This window comes from Barbatula barbatula, assembly GCF_947034865.1.
Source record: "Barbatula barbatula genome assembly, chromosome: 25".
Lineage (NCBI taxonomy): Eukaryota > Metazoa > Chordata > Actinopteri > Cypriniformes > Nemacheilidae > Barbatula > Barbatula barbatula.
The window spans coordinates 9,912,258-9,932,027 of record NC_136788.1 but is presented as its reverse complement, the minus strand read 5'-3'; positions in this window follow the sequence as shown (position 1 = coordinate 9,932,027).

The window sequence follows — 19,770 nt, the reverse complement described above, 5'->3', positions numbered from 1 at the left end:
GTTGCACTGCAGGACTTCAACACTGCAGGACTACAACACATTCACAAGGACAACTCTGGTTACTTTAAATCGAAAATACATTTTTAATGGCAAGTTTTTTGTTTTCATTACTTTCATATTTCCATTCATTGATATTACAATATTACATACTGTTAAGAATGTGCATTTATCAAGGTTATCATAGACCACTTTGGAAAACGTAAGCAACGCTGATCCGACTCTATTCTAGAAGAACTTCCCTTTTCAGTTTTTTAACACAACACAAACTTTTGAACGAAATACACACAACATTTATGACTGAATCAAAATATAAATGTAGGTTTTAAAAATAAAATAAATCAAAATGTAACTGACAAATGTTACTGTACTGCATTTGGGGAAGTGGTCTAAAAGGGGGATGCAACGGTGTTTCATGCATTCTGACTTATTAACAATGTTAAAGGAATTGTTCACTTTCAACTTACATTTATATGATAATTTACTCACCCCGTTGTCATCCAAGATGTTTATGTAATTATTTTTTCAGTTGAAAATAATTCTTTTTAGGTTTTTGATGAAAACATTTTAAGACTATTCTCAATATAGAGGACTTCAATGGACTCCAAACGGTTGAAGGTCAAAATTACAGCTTCAGTGCATCTTTAAAGGGTACCAGACAATGAATAAGGGACTTATCTAGTGAAACGATGAGTGATTTTCTAAAAACAAATGTATATGCTTTATAAAAACAAATGCTTGCCTTGCTCTGTTCTGCAAACCACGCTCACAACCTACAACTGTTTGGAGTCCATTGAAGTCCACTAAATGGAGAATAATCCTGGAATGTTTTCATCAAAAACCTTAATTTATTTTCGACTAAAGAAAAAAATACATAAACATCTTGGATGACAACAGGGGTGAGTAAATTATCATGAAAATGTATGTTGAAAGTGAATAATTCCTTTAAATCTTCTCATGCTTGACATGATCAACTTGTCAAAGAACGAGTTAGATAGTATTTCTGTGCTTGATACAAGGTTAGTATAGGTTTCAGAAAGATTTTTTTAGAACATGAAAAAACGTTACATAACAACCTTTTTTAGTCCCTTATTGTGCAATTCACCTGGAAAAGCATGCCCACGACAAGGCGAAAGAAATAGCCCGCCCATGCGTCAACCTATAAGCGATAGGAAGGCCCACTACCATCAATATTGGTTGGCTGCATCAAGATTTGCTGCGCTATGGGCCTGCAGGTGCAGCTCGTTACTGTTGCGATAGTGATAAAAGTTGAGGTGTGTTTGTTTGTTCATGGCATTTCATTAATGGATGTCATAAAAACGGTGCATATAACGCTGGATTTGGAGATCGTTTCAAACTAATAGATGGAGCGGGCCAAGCACTAAAAGAAGACATGAACCGCACGTGGTAAGTGCAATTTTGTCATATGTCTGTGTTTTGTTGGCAATGGGTGCGCACATGCTCTATCTGTCTTTTATAAATGTGATCAAGCTAAAGACCTACGAATATTTGAAGGGTGCGATACTCAAGATGAGATATGCAGAAACTGTCTGAGTTACGGCTAAAACTAAAATTCTGTTTATTGATATCAAATAAAATATTGGCCTAAATAGTATTTAAAAAATGTAAGATTAGAAATGTTGCATTTGAACTGAAACATGTTCAGTTCAGGAACTAACTGAAAGTAAATAAAGCTAAATTCTTAATAGCAACCTCAAAAACAAACAAATGAATAATAAAAAAATTTACTTAATTCAAAATATTTTTATAAGTAAAAACAAAACTATAATAACTGACATTTATATGTATTCATTTTTTGTCCTGGTTTAACTTACTGATGCATAATTTATGATATCATTTTGATCAGATTTTACTGGCAATCTGACATATGCTTTGCAAAGAGTTGTACAGATATCACATTTCCCCATTCCAGTACAAACGTGCTGAACTTAAATGGCTGGAAATAGCTGCACAGGGGCTTTAAAAAGATGGCCGCCAAAATGATTTACTTGATTTAAAAACACTTGCAGAAGCCAAGGGTTAAGTGTGTTCTTCAGGGGGACAACGATGATAGTTCATACATCACCTCTTAGATTTACATCCTTTAAGCCACATGCCCACAAAAATTCACCCGTGTAGTCAATTGGGCTAATATCACTTTAACTCACTTGTTCTTTGTTTTCCATCCCTTCGCACATCGTAAAACAGACAGTAAAGAAACATTGGCACTGTGTGCCAGCTTTTCACAGCTGGCTCTGAATGTGCTGAGCGACAGAACAGCCTCTTCTGACTAAGGCTGGCACTGCCGGTCTCTGAGTGGCACTGAGTGAGAGACATGAACTCGCTCACCGATCTATAGCACTGCACAGCGATCTGTATCCTTCAGACAGGGCCATAAATTTGCTGATAGTGGAGCTTTGAGGATTTGTGCCTCACCGCCCCGTCCACATACTGCGGTGATAGATCAAAGCGGGGGATTATTGTTAAATAAACTGCCATATAAAATAGGCCAAGAGCTTTGGGGAAGGCGAGAAGGAAGCGACACGCAATCGGTTGACAATATTCTTGAGTCATAGTCAGATTTTATGGGAACATATCGACTTACGATGGCCATATTGATGGTTAAACTACCGGAGGGGGGTTAATTTGAATGAACTCATTGTCGAGTCGAAAGTGAAGCTTTTATGAGAGATGTTTCTTAAGATATGGCTCGGGGCTGGATGTAAACGTCTCTGGAGTTTTACAGTTTCTGATGGTCTTTGTCCTGTTAACCAATTACTGACGTTTGGTTTGCCAGAAGCTCTTTAGGAGCTATCGAAGGAAATATTACCCAATCTTGTTTTTAAAATTAATAATTTAAGCCTCCTTATTATATAAGAGAACCATTGAGTTTCCCTTTATTGTGTTGAGATGAAGCTGGATCACCTGTAGCATTCCGTCAGCTGCATTCACACCTTTTAGACAGACACAATTATAAATGTATCCATTCATTTTCAATGAGATATTTCTATTAACATATTAACATAAACAAACATAAGTGTTGGTGATGCAATGTGTCCAGCCACTAGATAAAGTTTACATTTATGTAAATTAGTATTCGCACAATAAAGTTTGTGTCTGCGTATTTTATAACGTAGAAAAAAAGAACGCATTTGAACAGTTTCAATTACTGCTTCTTTATACTATTGTTTCTATGCCGTAACCAGTAGCATTAAAACTTTAAGGGTAAATATATTAAGGGCTAATATATTCAGTATGATGGGCTTTATTAGCCGACTTTTTCATTTTTAGTCAATAATGTTTAATTTAAAACATTTGATCAAAATTTCACTCAAGGGGCCATAAACTTTTGAGCAGTGGTGTGTTTCGGAAGTGTACAAATATTCAATCATGGGGTTTGTACATTTAATACTGTCACCCTGCTCGAGATCCTTTTTGTTTTTCTGCCAAATAAATGTTTTCAAAATAGTAATACATCTTGTAATCTACACTGTCAAAAAAAACTTTTACTGTTTAATTTTACAGAATTTTTAAAGGCAATTTATTGAAATGCAGTAAAATGTTAAATTACATAAATAAACTGCAAGTTTATACGTTTGTTGTAAAATAACATGAAAATCTGGAATTTAGTAAAAAAACACAGTACCAAGCTGCTTTACCGTTTTTTGCCGTCATTATTTTCCTAGTGTAATTTACAATTTCTTCAAAAAGGGTCTCTCAAATGTATCTTGACTACTTTGAATTACGAGATGCCTGGCAACCTATACAGTTTGGAATGATCCAACACTGGGCTTCTACTAACCGGGCCAGGCTGGGACATCTACACACATCTACTCCCCCTAACCCAACCACGCTCATCCTCCCTCTGTTTCAAGAACCCAGCATAATCTCCGATTCAAGTTCTAAATGACAGCTCTTCCTCTCTTCTCCATCAGAATGACCTCATGCCGGAAACTAAGCACTCTGCCGCCCTGAGAGAGAGGAGACCTTTTGTTCCTGCACACAGTGGGCCCCTCAACAATCACCCAGGAATTTTTCTCACCCAGACAGGCAACAGATGAAAGGGGCGGAAGAGGAGGCTGGAGAGACGACGGAGAATTATTGTACCAATAAGCGCCTCTGTACATCACCAACAATCACTCTGTGTTGTGACGTTTCCTCACCGACATTAATGTAACTGATGTCAAGTTATCATATAAAAAATGATGCAAAAGTCTGCGAAAATCGACGTCAATGTGAACATTTACAAAACAATAAACAATTGCAGTAATTTTAATGAGGTTTGGTTCCCATAAGAGGAGTGGGACCGCGGCTCAGGCAAAGCTCCAGAAATCTCCTCACCATCCAGACGCTAACAAAGGTTTCTCTGAGGTAGCTACGATGACCTCACTCACTTACATCGTGGGTGTCGGGGTCCATATTGAAATGCCCTTTTCACATGGTGTGTTTTCTTAAATCTTTGGGCTCTCCAAGGGAGCCAGGCGCAAAGCCACCTCCTTGGAGCCAAAATGTCTGGCAAGCTCCTAAGAGGAACAAGAAGCAGTTTAAAACTGACAGGTCCTGTCGAGTTTAGAAATAAAACCCTCATCCATCAAGTTCTCCGCAGTCTTGAGTATCGTCAAACAAGACCGGTGTTGTTCGCAATCAACCTTCACGACAATGTGCGGAGTGTTCTGTTCTGTTTGCTTTCCCCTCATAGAAAGCCTCTGTTTATAGGCTCTATCTGAGGTAACAGAAAATGTGTAGAGCTCAAACAAATGTTGCATTAAGATGCCACAGTTAGCGGGCGTTTGATGTGATACAAAGTTGGTGGGGGAAAAGAGAAGGCTATTCGATTCTCTGTTTCTTCTGAATGTGGTGGAACAATTTGACATCTGTTTAATTCTGTCATGTTTTGTTAAGATAGTGACGTTGTCTAAGACACTTTTTTCGACAAAACCTCAAGAGTATTCTTGACTCATCTATAGTTAAGAAGTTGGTGTGCATTGCATAGCTCATAGAATTTGGTTTTGGATGTTTCAATAAAAACGATTGTGCTCATATTAAAATCTTTGACTTGGTTGCAGGCATTCTGGCAAAGCTGAGCACAGTTTGTGAATATTCTATCTGAGCATGAGGTACACATACTGTACTTACAGTAGTGGCCAGAAGTGATGTGCAAATTTGGACAATTGACATCTTAGCTCTTAATTCAAACATTCTTGATTAAAAACACTTTTTTTTAATCACTGTACTTCCGAAACCTTGGATGTCCAAAACCGCTGTTTTTCAAATAATGGAAAAAAACTTCAATACTGTATTCGTAGTATAAACTGAAGCTCAGCTTTGAAAAGATTAAGATTTTACACCACACATGTGCAAAGTTCATAAAGATATTTTAATAAGAGCTAATTATAGTCAAGTTTTCTATGCATTATTTAATAAAACCCTTATTCCATAAAATGCTGTGGTTTGCCTTTTTAAATAAGTTTGTCCAATAAATACTATTAACGTTTAGGGGTGGTTTCCCAGACAGGGCCTAAGATACTCCTAGACTACTTCAAATGTATGAGCAGTCTAAAATTAAAATAGCTTGCAATGACATATTTTAGTCACAAACACATAAGTGCCCTTATTTTGTCCCAAAATGCACACCAGTAAGGCTTTTTCATAAGGCATGTTTGTAAAAACTACTTAAATATCCTAATTTAAGGCATAGTACTGGCTTAAACTAATCCTTGTTACTAAAGCCTTTTTTATCCTATATACACCTCATATTTTGATGATTCACTCTAACCTGAAGGTGTAGTAAAGGCAAATATTTTACAAACATGCCCCGGACCAAGACATCAATTACGGCCACTACTGTACAAAGATTAATTAAAATCTGAGAAGTACTTTTTTTTTGTGCTTTGCTGTGTAGAAGAAACAATCGCTGAATAAAGGAGTCTTCATTGTATTCTTTCTTTACTACACGCAGATAAAAGAGAGAGGTTGCTCATTTACTGTCAATGTGACACATTTATAAGAAAGTAAACCAATGATTAAGTAACTGTGAATCTCTGCCCCTGCAATTTTCTTTCAACAGTTTCTCTCATCTCATCTTAGCACTGGAGTTTAATAATCAGGTTGAAAGCATTCAATCACAGGAATGAAGCCAATCCCTGGCCTACTCTATGACACAATGCCTGTGGAATCTAACAACATGGAACACAATAGATATGGAAGGTGCATGCCAGACTGGAGCGCAGAGACCCGAAAATTCCACACTCCCTTTCTACTGTACGGTTAGAGCAGTGGTGTTAAAACTACAACTGCTACACCCAAACCATAATCACTCATATTTGATTATGAAATCATGATGCTTTGATCTAGAGCGATAACCATGACCACAATGATGTGTGGGATTTTATACATTTTCCATTAACGAAAATCGTTCAAACATCAACCAAAAAACCCTCTGCTTGTAAATCAAAGCGTGATTGTATAAACATTTTTTCATACGATAGATAGATGTTAAACCTGTCTTACCTGTCAATAATGATATGTTTAAGCTACATGCATAGGGATACTTCACCCAAAAATCATTTACTCACCTTCGAGCTGTTCTAAATCTGTATACATTTGTGTTCTGATGAACACAGAGAAAGATATTTAGAAGAATGCTTATAACCAGGCAGATTTTGGCCCCCATTGACTACCATAGTAGGAAAAAATACAATGGCAGTCTAAAGTGCTGCAGAACTGTTTGCTGTCCTACAGTACATGCTTCAAAATGTCTTCTTTTGTGTTCAGCAGAACAACAAAATGATAAAGTATATTTTCCTACTATGGTAGTCAATGGGGGACCAAATCTGTGTGGTTATAATCATTCTTCCAAATATCTTTCTCTGTGTGCATCAGAACGAAGACATTTGGAACCACTTAAAGGTGAGTAAATGATGACAGCATTTTAATTTTTGGGTGAGGCTCCATATGCCTGTTTGCATAATTTTTATAGCAAAATGAATTGCTTTGCTTGTTAAATTTCAAGTGTAAAAAAAGTCCCAAAAACTTTTGCGACCTGCACAACAGTGTGTCAGAACAGGTTAGTCTCCATTGGTATTGTTGGTGTGGTTACTCCACCTCGGCGTTAGCATGCATTTATGCATTTAAGTCATCGATAGAACTGAGAATTATGAGGTTATTTAGGGCTTATGTAAATTATAAGCGGAGTGTAATTGCAGTGGGCCGTTTTTGAAAGTGTAGAGAGTCTGACTAGCGAACAATCACTGACTTTTTCTCTTCTCTATGTGCAGGAGTGTGGTTTAAGTCTCGTGTCTCGAAATGATGGGGTGTAACATCTCACTCACACATGCTCTCTCTCTCTCGCTCTCTCTTTCTCTCTCTTTCTCTCTCTAGCTCCCTGGAACATATAGTGCCAGCGTGTCCTCAGTTCACCTGTCTGCCGTACTGCAGCAGTCTTAAAGGAACATCGCACTCCTGTCTCTGGTTTTCAAAATGTAGTCACGTTCTTCCACTACAGTCAGACAGTCACGCTTCCCATTCTGCTGCAAAACGGGAAGCATCTCTGGATCAATGAAGCTGCTACTGTCGTAACAAGTGTTTTACTGTGTCCGTACTGGTTTTTGAAATTGTAGTCATACTTTAAAGGAAGACAGTTGAGTGAGGGATCAACTCATACAGGTGAACATGTTTCTCAACTTTAGTGTTTTATGATCTATGCGGAGTACAAAAACATTCTACCTGTATTTACTTACAGCGGTGTGAATCGTGAAATATTGTAAAATACATGAAAATGCGCTGTATTTAGACGTATGATGTATTTATATGGTTACATTTATATGGTAAGTTTTTAATTAAGATAATAAGACTTAATAATAAGAATACTTTATTTACAATAAAAACAGTAACCTTAAGCACATATGATATTTACCTGCATTTGTGATTATTTGTTTTTGTGCATTGATGCAGAATCGTTCACATCAGCATCGCCATGACTCAACAGTCCTACTTATTTATAGTAAAAAAACTCTTGTTTATTAAATAATATTTTATTTTGTTTAGAAATGTAAACGTTATGGTGCATTTATCCTATAAAAAATGTACGTTTATATAGCAAGTCTTGCCCTCCCCAGTATGGCAGCGCCGTTGATGCAACAAAGCAAATGTGACGTCTGAGCAAAAGTGCACGACTATTGAAAACAAAAGTAAAAAATTATTCTGCAAACAAGTCTACAAACTTAACTGCAATGTTGTGTATAACTAATCCTGCACCTGTATGTTATATTATGCATTATATATTTATGTTATTTTATGCATTATGATAAATGAAAGTGAAATCAATTTGAATAAAATGATGTTAAGACATTATACGTGACTAAAACGGATGTCTCGAGTATAATATAATTCTAATTCAAATGTATTGGAGATGGATGACCTTTAGTCTCTGCATTTCTTTGTGTTGCGGGTAGCCCCGTCCTTCAGGAGTCAGTGGGACGTCTGCAGACTCGCGAATGGTCGAGGAAGGGTGTGTGTGAGTGTGTGATGGGGTTGTGGATTGAATTAACAGAGCGTCTGTGTAGCTGCATTCCCCATCACCACAACGAACCCACTGACCTGCATGCTCAGCCACGCCTTTCCCCTCAAACTACATGTTCACAGATAGACAACTGAGACCAGAGCCCCCTGCTGGAGAGACAGGGGAGTTTCCATTTGCTTTATTACTTTCTATAGAATGAAACCATAAGGTTAGGATTGTACATAATTTACAGTAGGCAGAACAAGTTAAATTTCTCTAATAAACTTTATTTAAATGTCGCTAATAAAATGCGTTCATGTAATTATGTACCATGTATAAGATGTAATTTACTTACTATTGGTGTACTCAGCTTCATGATGGCTCATTGGGCAAAATGCTAAAAGCTCCTATTTTGTATGTTGCTTTGGATTAAATGTCTGCTAAATTACTACATGTGTGATATTTCATATTTGATGCCTATATAATAAGTATAAAATGTAAGTGGTTATAATAAATGTAATTCCTTCTCCATAAAACTTTGTGCACCTTCTTCATTTGTTATTCCCATATAGCTTGTACTTGCATCACCTCTTTATTTACTCTCTCTCTCTCACTCTCCACATACAGAAACCACAGTTTAGATGGAATAGCGGACAAACACAGACTCTTTGTGCTTAAACAGGGCTTCTTTTCTTCAAGAAACACAAACTGTTTTCTTAGCTTCAGAGGTCCAGAACAATTTGGGTTCTAGCGGACAACAAAATCTCTATTACGTCCCCGTTTCCCCCCGTCAGCCCAACACTGACTCACCCACACACATCCACGCTTGCACAGTGCAATTCAGCCTTGTCGATCCATCTTGAGAAAACTTTAGAGTTTCCAGTGGCCGGACAAAGCCTCAGTGTGTGTGCACAATAAATGTTGACTCTCGTGAACGCCTGCGTTTTTGCCCTGGAAAATTCATGCTCCTCCATGTGCCTGGCTATAACTGAGAGATAAGTTCCATTGCAAACCACACAGCCATGGAAAATAAATAGTCGCACAGGCTAGCTCATACATAAAGCAAGAGTGCTGCTTTGGCTCGGGCCTAGCCCTAACATTGCTAATTAATCTAACCCTGCCGGGCACCAGCGCTGTTAATGTAATTACTTTGCAGACTTCATCAAATTTAAATCAAATGCATCACGACCTGTCTCCGAGTTCAGACGGGCGGTGAGAGAGGGTGTCAAGCTGTCTGACATGGCATCAAGAGATGGCACGATTAGCAGAATTCAAGAAAATGCTCTTGACAGACGTTCATAAAGTGAACTGAAAGGCCGGCTACCGACATGAAGCGGAATACATTTATATTGCAAAATAGAAAGACGGATCAACTGTTGACAAAATGTGAAGTGTCTTTATATTTTTCTTTATTCATCAGCAATGCTGACAGATTGAACGGTGCAGTTCAAATGCTATAGATTTCTGTGTTATACATATAGTAAATGCATGTATATCCTCAGGAACTGGAGTAACATTTGCCCTCCCGCCAGCGCATGCGTCGGGTACACTGTGTTCTCTGTTTTCAAAGCAGATGCTCAGAAAAGAGGAAGCTTTGCAGTGTGCCACTTACATTGTGCAAGACTGGAGGTAATAGGTGTGTGTGCATGTCAGTGTGTGTGTTTGCTGCCAGCACTTTGATTCTTAAAGCTTGTTCTGCAGCAAACTGTTAATTTAGGCCATCTCTCAACCCTTCGCCTGCATCACTTGGAATCCAATCTAAGTTTCTATACAGACTTTTAAAATGAAGTAACCTCTTTATATGCCATACCACAGGTGAGCCGACAGCGGCACATAAACCTGCCTTCCAGCAGGTGGTTTGGAAAAATGTGCTGTAACCTCAGGGCTTCAAGGAGCAGCGGGCGCTATAAACGCACAGCGATGGCCAACGATTGGCTCTTCCGAGGCACTTCCCACTTTAGATCTCATTTTATAAAAAGGGACACGCACTAACGCACTTGTGGCGGTCGCCATGGCAACAGCTGGCTCCCGTGTGACAATTCTTTGTTGGAATTCCGGACGGATGGTACAGGTTGTTCCCACGCTGCACGGCGAGGAATGCCTCTTTCACAGACATGCTGCTGCGTGTGGCATTCGACTCGAGAGGGAATCTGTTTGTTAAAAACAGGATATTGCAATGTTGAAGTATTTATGGCTAGATTTGCATTCGCATAGTTTCTATTACATCAGTGTTGCACATTTTCATATTTAATTTCGGAGAATGTGTTTTAACTGCTTGATTTAGCATGCAATATTGACTAAAATAAGCAGATGAATTATACTCCAGACAAAAATAAGAGTAGAGATAGGACAATAAAGGCAATAGAGAGTTTTATTCTACATTTTGTAAAGATGCCCATAAAGACATGCTCAGTACGGGAAGACTGGTCTGTTATGCATTCATCTTCTAAGATACGTTCTGTATGTGAAGTTATATGGCAGCATCACATGTTCTGCATGGCAAATGCAATCTAACATTGCAGAAAAAATGAGATTTTTTTAATACAAATGGCCGAAAAATATTTTCATAATATTTGTGCGTGTTCATTCTAAATACTATTCGGTATTCAGTTAAAATGAGTATAACCCAAAACATAGGTAGAATGAATATCCTTAAAGTGATTCTGTCATCGTTTACTCATCCTGAGTACCCCCTAGGGTACCCGGATAGAGTTTAGTGATGCTACAATGAATTAATAAATCAAATTCAACTTAATTGTATAGTAAACAAAAATAAATAAAGAAAAGTTTAAAGGGATTGTTTACCCAAAAATAAAGTTATCAGTCATCACTTTTTCACCTCAATGTCATTCAAAACCTGTATGATTCTGTCCTCTGTGGAACACAAAAGAAGATCTTTTGAGAAATGTTTGAGAAGTGTTCATATAATGGAAGTCAATCTTCAAAACATCTTCTTTTGTGTTCTGCAGAAGAAAGTCATACAGGTTTAGAAAATTCCAGAGATTTCGTTCAGTTAGGATGCTGCTTTAAAAGGCATCTGTCTATGCAGGCAGTAAACAGCAAAGTACATCACTAGATTCTAAAACAGAGCCAAAGAGAGTCCTTCCATTATCTCTCCTCTGTATCTCTTTCCTAAACCATATATTGCATTCCGAACACTTGATTCACCAGGCCTGGACATTTTCTCAGAGAGCTCTGTAGCAGGTTGTGTGACATTTTACTGAGATCTGGGGTCACGCGTCCCGTCCCGGTCCTTAAAAGGACATGACTAGTCTATCTCAAGCTCGAACATAAACAAAGCAATCGACTACAACAGCTTACCAAGTACAGAGACAGCATGAGGGGTGTTTAAAAGTCCAAATGATTTCTAGGAATCATTTTATACAAACAGTTTCTGAGATTCAAGATTCAGAAGTGCTTTGGTCTCTGATGTCCAGGCATTACATACTACATAGAGCGCTATTATGTGTTTTTTTTATTATTCATTTGCCTCTTGATATGTTTCAGCTCAGTTCAAAGCCATACATTAGCAGTTTTAAAATACCAACCTTTACAACCAAAATGTAACATGCATTATAAATACAATATTTATCCCACGTATAATTTCATTCAGATCACATGGCTGAGAAAATGATTTGATTATTTACCAATGTCTTGTGAAATACAATTTATTGGATTATTAAAAAACAAATTACACTCCAATGCAAATTCATCTGTTCTTTGTTTAGTTAGACTTTGACATTTTTGACGTTATCAATACAGTAAGTCTGTTACTTGTTGCCTTGAGAACCCCAAATATAAAAAACTGTATTCAGATTCCTGAAATATTCTTTTAGACTGGTGTTGTGAACTGGTTCAACTGATTCATCAAAAAGATTTGAGTCATACGAATCAAACTTACCAGGGTGCCCACCCACTGCCATAGGCAACAGATGTGACTTAACATTCTCTGTAGATTATACAGGCAGTTCAGTGGGCTGCAGGGAAACATATTTATATACATAGGTTCAGAACATTCCCTGAAAAGGCAGACAGCAGTGAATCACAGACAGCTGGGCCTTCATCTGGACAATAATGTTTGCTTTAAACTTACTCTCAACCACAGTTTAAGGATTCGCTCATGTCTGGTGAATCAATCTGTGCCACAGCAGATATATGGATACACCACATGTTCTTTGTCCAGCATAAAAGATAAATGTCACATTGTGGATAAAATTTTTCTTTCAAATTCAAAGAAAACAGATATGAGAAAGGTCTTAATTAATTTTATTGTTGTTTATTATATATATATATATATATATATATATATATCAAATTAAATAGAGTAATAAATAAATATTCAATTTGTTTGGATTATTAATAGTAAATTCAAACGAATAATAATAACACAAACAGGATTATATTGAATCAATAGTGTGACGGCATCCATTTTCACGTGCTCAACTGGCGAGAGAAGATGCAACACATTGTTTCCCTAATGAAGGTGTTACCATGGGCACACCTCTCTCTTGTCTCCACACTGGGTTAACTGGATTCACTGTACGGATGGTGATGAAGAACCTAATGAGGTTACTTTTCTAAGGCCACATATGAAGCTGTTTACAAATGTGACAGAAGCTTACCCACAGCTGATAGTTTATGGGGTTGCTACAGAAACTAAATGGAACTTACTCACCTGGTGCATCATGTTCCGTGTTCCTGAAACAAGCTGGTGACTGATTACAGTGTTCCAAGACTACACAGAAAGTACTCACATACACAGAGATACTGGAACAGATTGCTAGAAATATAAATTGAGCGCAAATGTGACATTGCTACTCTTACAAAAGGGAAAAGTAATTTTTTAGGCCCTATGAAAACCCTTTTGTGTACTGTTACACAAACGTGACACTGCTACAGTCATGATATAAGATGAAAACACAATGGCACTTTAAAGAGAAAGTTACCCAAAAATAAATACTCTGTCATCATTTATTCACACTAGTTCAGTGTTGTTCTGTTACCAACATTCTTCAAAATGTCTTTGAACAAATTCCAAACTCTCCTCTTGGCTTGCAAGACCACCACTGGTTCAGCAGCCCCATATCTTCACTCGCTAACGGACTGATGTACCCGCCAGATCCCTACGCTCTGCAAACCAACGACGTCTTGTAGTGCCATCCCAAAAAAGGGAAAACATCACTCTCACGTAACTTCTCTGGATCTGTTCCACATTTGTGGAATGATCTGCCCGCTGCTACAAAATCAGCAGATTCTGTAGCCCTCTTTAAGAGTAGGCTGAAAACATGTCTTCCGTCAGCACCTGACCGATTAGTTCTGACTTCTATCTATCTTCTATCTGCTCTTTCAATCCTTAAGGAAAACCCTAGCTTTGTATACTGTGGTAGGCTATATGAGACCAGTCCTTATGTTGTGCCAATTGCTTCCATTGCTTCCAGTCTCCCACACACATCTAAGAAGTACATGATACTTTTAACAGATCACATATAAGCAATGATGAAGAATCTTCTGAAATCAAAGTGTTTTCCCATGTTGTAAGTTTTCTCTTGCTCTTAATACAGTTTTCAATGGAGATCATTTGATAATGTGTGTGTGGTTTGTTGTAAACGTCCAGAATGCAGATGTATGTTTTATTAGAAATTGTATTTATCTGTGTTTTGTTCATGTTGTGTTGTAAAATATGTCTTGGACATTTCCTGACAATTTTATTGCAATTCCTTTGTAAAACTTCCCATAGTGATGATGATGTAAGGAGGTGAGCTGTATGAACACAATTGTATCATGCATTGTTTTGTGATCTATTCGAAAGCAAATCTATAGTTTATAACTACCGTACTAAATAAATCAGATTTCACCCTGCCGTAAACATGATATTCTGCACTGGTGTGAAGATTAGATTCCTAAGACATATGTGCCACTGCCGTTAAACAGATCTTACATCATTATTACTATATGAAGAAGTCTCATTTCGCTGTGACACTGTGATGAAATGATGATGTCATAAGTGTGCAATAGCACAGCATGAACATAATGTGCCCTTTAAGGAGTGTGTGTGTGTGTGTGTGTGTGTGTGTGTGTGTGTGTGTGTGTGTGTGTGTGTGTGTGTGTGTGTGTGTGTGTGTGTGTGTGTGTGTGTGTGTGTGTGTGTGTGTGTGTGTGTGTGTGTGTGTGTGTGTGTGTGTGTGTGTGTGTGTGTGTGTGTGTGTGTGTGTGTGTGTGTGTGTGTGTGTGTGTGTGTGTGTGTGTGTGTGTGTGTGTGTGTGTGTGTGTGTGTGTGTGTGTGTGTGTGTGTGTGTGTGTGTGTGTGTGTGTGTGTGTGTGTGTGTGTGTGTGTGTGTGTGTGTGTGTGTGTGTGTGTGTGTGTGTGTGTGTGTGTGTGTGTGTGTGTGTGTGTGTGTGTGTGTGTGTGTGTGTGTGTGTGTGTGTGTGTGTGTGTGTGTGTGTGTGTGTGTGTGTGTGTGTGTGTGTGTGTGTGTGTGTGTGTGTGTGTGTGTGTGTGTGTGTGTGTGTGTGTGTGTGTGTGTGTGTGTGTGTGTGTGTGTGTGTGTGTGTGTGTGTGTGTGTGTGTGTGTGTGTGTGTGTGTGTGTGTGTGTGTGTGTGTGTGTGTGTGTGTGTGTGTGTGTGTGTGTGTGTGTGTGTGTGTGTGTGTGTGTGTGTGTGTGTGTGTGTGTGTGTGTGTGTGTGTGTGTGTGTGTGTGTGTGTGTGTGTGTGTGTGTGTGTGTGTGTGTGTGTGTGTGTGTGTGTGTGTGTGTGTGTGTGTGTGTGTGTGTGTGTGTGTGTGTGTGTGTGTGTGTGTGTGTGTGTGTGTGTGTGTGTGTGTGTGTGTGTGTGTGTGTGTGTGTGTGTGTGTGTGTGTGTGTGTGTGTGTGTGTGTGTGTGTGTGTGTGTGTGTGTGTGTGTGTGTGTGTGTGTGTGTGTGTGTGTGTGTGTGTGTGTGTGTGTGTGTGTGTGTGTGTGTGTGTGTGTGTGTGTGTGTGTGTGTGTGTGTGTGTGTGTGTGTGTGTGTGTGTGTGTGTGTGTGTGTGTGAGTGTGTGTGTGTGTGTGTGTGTGTGTGTGTGTGTGTGTGTGTGTGTGCGTGTTTGCATGTGTTTTCAGGGTGTGGGGGTGGCTGGGGACATCAGGCTTCTCTCCGGTGAGATAATTAAGGTGTAGGAGTGAATGTAAGGTTGTCAATCACCTCTTCCCCAACCCCCTCCCCCTTCACTGTTGCTCACTAATTACCCCAACTAGGTGTCGGCACTCTAGGGCATGAGATCATATGTATGAAATAAGAGAAGGCCTAAAAAGGGAAAGAAGGGAATCGTATTCGATTGAATAGATGTCGAAAACTGATTCAATTGTTTGCACGGAATAGAGTCTGTGGGTGGGGAATCAGTGTAATTGTTTTCTTTTTTTTTTATAGTTTTTGCTTTGTAAAATTGAAAACAGAATTACACTTTTTATAAAAAAAATTGAAAACAATACAACATATTCAACACCAAACATTTTTTAAATGTATTTTTACATATTATAGGCACTATATGTAGCCTAAAGTTACTTATATACGTTACCAGTTACCTTCTTATTATTAATGATGAATAAATTAATGTTTTCTTAAAGCTACATTCAACATTTTGAATTTTAACTCCTGAGTATTAATGATCAAACAATTTCCTTGCATTAATTGAAGCACACATGATTTTCATTGAATCATTCTCACACCATGATGGGATTACATGAATCATCCGATTTTGTACAAATTTGTGAAGTCAATGCCAGCTTGAGTGAATTATAGTATTACTGCAAAAGAGTGACATTCCAAATATGAAATATATACATTTGCAATGACCCTCTCACTCCAATTGTTCTGCTGATAATGTCATTTGCAATGATTTTTTTGTATTACAAATTACTTTAGTTTTTTCAGTTAACACTATGAAAAATTTAATGTTGTTTTGACATTTAATATTATTCTACTTAAAATTTGTGCACTTATGTAATTAAATGACAGTGATGTAGTGTTAAGAGTGTGTCTGGGGGGTTCAGCAGAGACCATCTGTCCAGACCATTGGGTGTTTTTGTTGGTGATGGGGTAATATAGACGTAAGCAAACATAAGGAAGTCAGAAAACACACAGAAAAGTCTTAAAGAGACAGTTTACCTAAAAATAAAAATTCTGTCATCATTTATTCACCCTCATGTGAATACCTGCATAAGACTGTTTTTGTCCGTGGAAAACAAAAGAAGATATTTTCAGAAATGTCTTAGTGGTCTTCTGTCGACACATTGGAAGACAATGGAGGCCGTTGGTTACCAACATTCTTAAAAATATCTTCTTTTGTTTTGTGCAGAAGAAAGAAAGTCATACGGTTTTAAAATGTCATGATGACATTTTTCGGTGGACTGTCCCTTTAAATGCCAAATAAGTCAAATGCTTGTTATACACATAATTAAAGACCTTTTGTAAAAAGTGACAATAGTTCAACCAAAAATACATCCATCACTTACCCTCCTATTGTTTCAAAACCGTATGACTTTCTTCTGTACAGTTATTCTGTAGAATTTACTAGCTGCTGCTTTGCGTATAATGAACGTAAATGGTGACTACAGCGGTCCCCTAGTCTCCACAGGTTTTCCCTTTATGCAAAAGGTATTTTTATTTATCTTTATAATTTCTTTTTTAGGTGCATTACAACAACAACCTGCGTTGATGTTTCTCTCACAGCTTTTTTTACATCCATAGACTGGTAACAGGTGTCTCCTATTGTTCTCTATTTAAAAACAAGCATCATCCCTTTTCAGAATGGCCAGACAATAGGGGGGTGAGCCCATGAATATCAGTGAAAGTGAGAGTGAGTGGGGTGGAGCACTGCACTTATATCAAATCTTTTTCCATATGCTATGGAGTCATTCATCACTGATCATTTACTCGTCTATTTATGGATGTGATACGGAGGGTTTGCTTTAAAGGATTGGTTAACATTGGGTTTAACATATGCTGGATCATAAATCACAGCCAATGTAAAAGCCAGATAACGTTGGGGTAAGTTATGCTGTCGGGACGTACTTTGACATGTGTGAGATTGTTTGGGGCCTGAACTATGAATTAGTCTTTATTTCGTCCTACAAAAAATGACTGCAGATGTATTCATTGTTATGCTTATGATAAAAATGTATAACTTATAGCTAATTTGAAATTTACATTATTGTTCTCACGTGGCTCAAAGGCACCATTATAAATTGTAATTAAACATGTAACATTACCAAACTATGTAAATTATATTGTAAAGTTGCCTCGACACGAACATCTATAACAAATCCTTTTTCTGGAAGAGCTTGCACTTTCTAGGAAATAACTTTCGTCTACAGATATAATTTCCAGGAATGATTATTGTTGTTGAAGGGTTGCCATGTACAGACAAGCCTTTTCATAACGATTCTTATCATTCTGTGTTTGCACATGTCCTAAATGTACGGGTACTGTTTTGCTTGATGTGGTTTGACACGGTATTGACCACAAGTGCTTCCATTGTAAGCATACAGTACATGTACATACCCAAAGGTTAAACTTGATGAAATCGTCCCCTTTACGCGCCTGTTTTATCAGAGTATCTCTGCCAGGCAATATCATTGTGAACACAGTCGTGTCCGCAAAGGACCCCATGCCCAGTGCCAGCAGACCGTTATCACCATTAGACAGGGTCCTGGTGTACTGGTTTGTGCATTAGCAAGCTGGCCGGTCTCCGGGCAGTGCAAGAATCATTATAGATGGTCCCAGGGTGCTGAATGCAAGCCTGACCCCACTGCCTCCTCCACAGGGGGTTGTGCCCAACGGACCATTGTGATGTCCTTGCAGGCACCGGACCATAAATTTATGGGCTGTGTCCCTCACTCACCATTGCTCTCTTGTTTCCCAGTGTTCCAGAATGTTATTCTGTCACTTTTCAGTTAAGATGAGGCTTGAAGCATCTGTTCCAAATGTATACATGGCAGTATTGAACCAATTAACTCTGAATCAAATACAGCGGGGATCAAACATCCTCTTGCACAAGTTTGATGATCCATGTTATTTAAGCATGACAATGTTTTCATCTGTTCTCTTCTGCATCTTACTTTAAGCAAGAATATCTGACCTTAAAAGTTGACACGTCTAATGTCACAATTGTGCTTTGGTGCAATTGTTCAATTATTAACATTCTTCAAAATATCTTCCTTTGTGCTCTGCAAAAGAAAGTCCTACAGGCTTGAAACGACAAAAGGGTGAATAAATGATGGCAGAATTTTCATCAATGACAACCATACACTTATCAATTCTAAAGGACTATTTAAAATAGCACATTGTGCACATGGCTTTAATCCCCACTGTGTGTGTTTATCATATGATTAATCTTTTTTTAACATTATCTCTATCTTTTTTAACATTATCTCTATCTTTTTTAACATTATCTCTATCTTTTTTAACATCTTTGCATTGAGACCTGAGGGTGCGAATAACAACAGATGCTGTTAGCCTTTGATGACCACTCTGAAAGGTCAGAAGTCAGGGCTGGTGGCAGTTCACCCAAACCAATAAGGTCAATATGGGTCATAACACTTGTTTGCAGCTAAGAGAAGGCTATATGAAAGCTCTGATCCAGCAAAGTTGTTTTATTAATAATTTTCTCCAAAACAGCCGGGCACTTATTCGTGGGGTAGAGAAGAGTTTGGCACTGAAATGCGACCGAACGTGTGGAATGCATCAAACTGAAATGCCTTGCTCCCAGCTGAAGAAGCACAGGCAGCAGGTGGAGTCTAGAGGCAACGATGAGGTCATTGAGGCCAACTATTTTCGCATGGGTTTGTTTTACAGTGTTTACCTCAGTCACCCCCGCACCAACACGCATCTAAACCCTGTGAACCCTAGGATCTTGAATACACCACCTGATTATCATCTCTCCAAAATCACACATTGTTTTGCTGTATGTGCTCAATTGTCTGGGCTTTACTATATACCTCAGGAATGTTTCATTAGAAAACCCCAAAGCTGATTTCATCCAGCCCCTCCCAGGACTGCACCATTCAGGAATGCCACAGTATCTCTGCATCCAGAGCTTTTATCATTGTGCACATTGTTATATATAGATGTTAGACGTTTCTGTGACATACTTTACATTGGCTAAAACACGTGTCTGTACGTTGACCACCCATTTGTGACCTAGAACTACGTGAGAAAAGATATGAACGAAACATTATAATCTTTCCTTTTAGAGCGACACCACCCCCTGCTGTACAAACGGTGAAGGTAAAACATC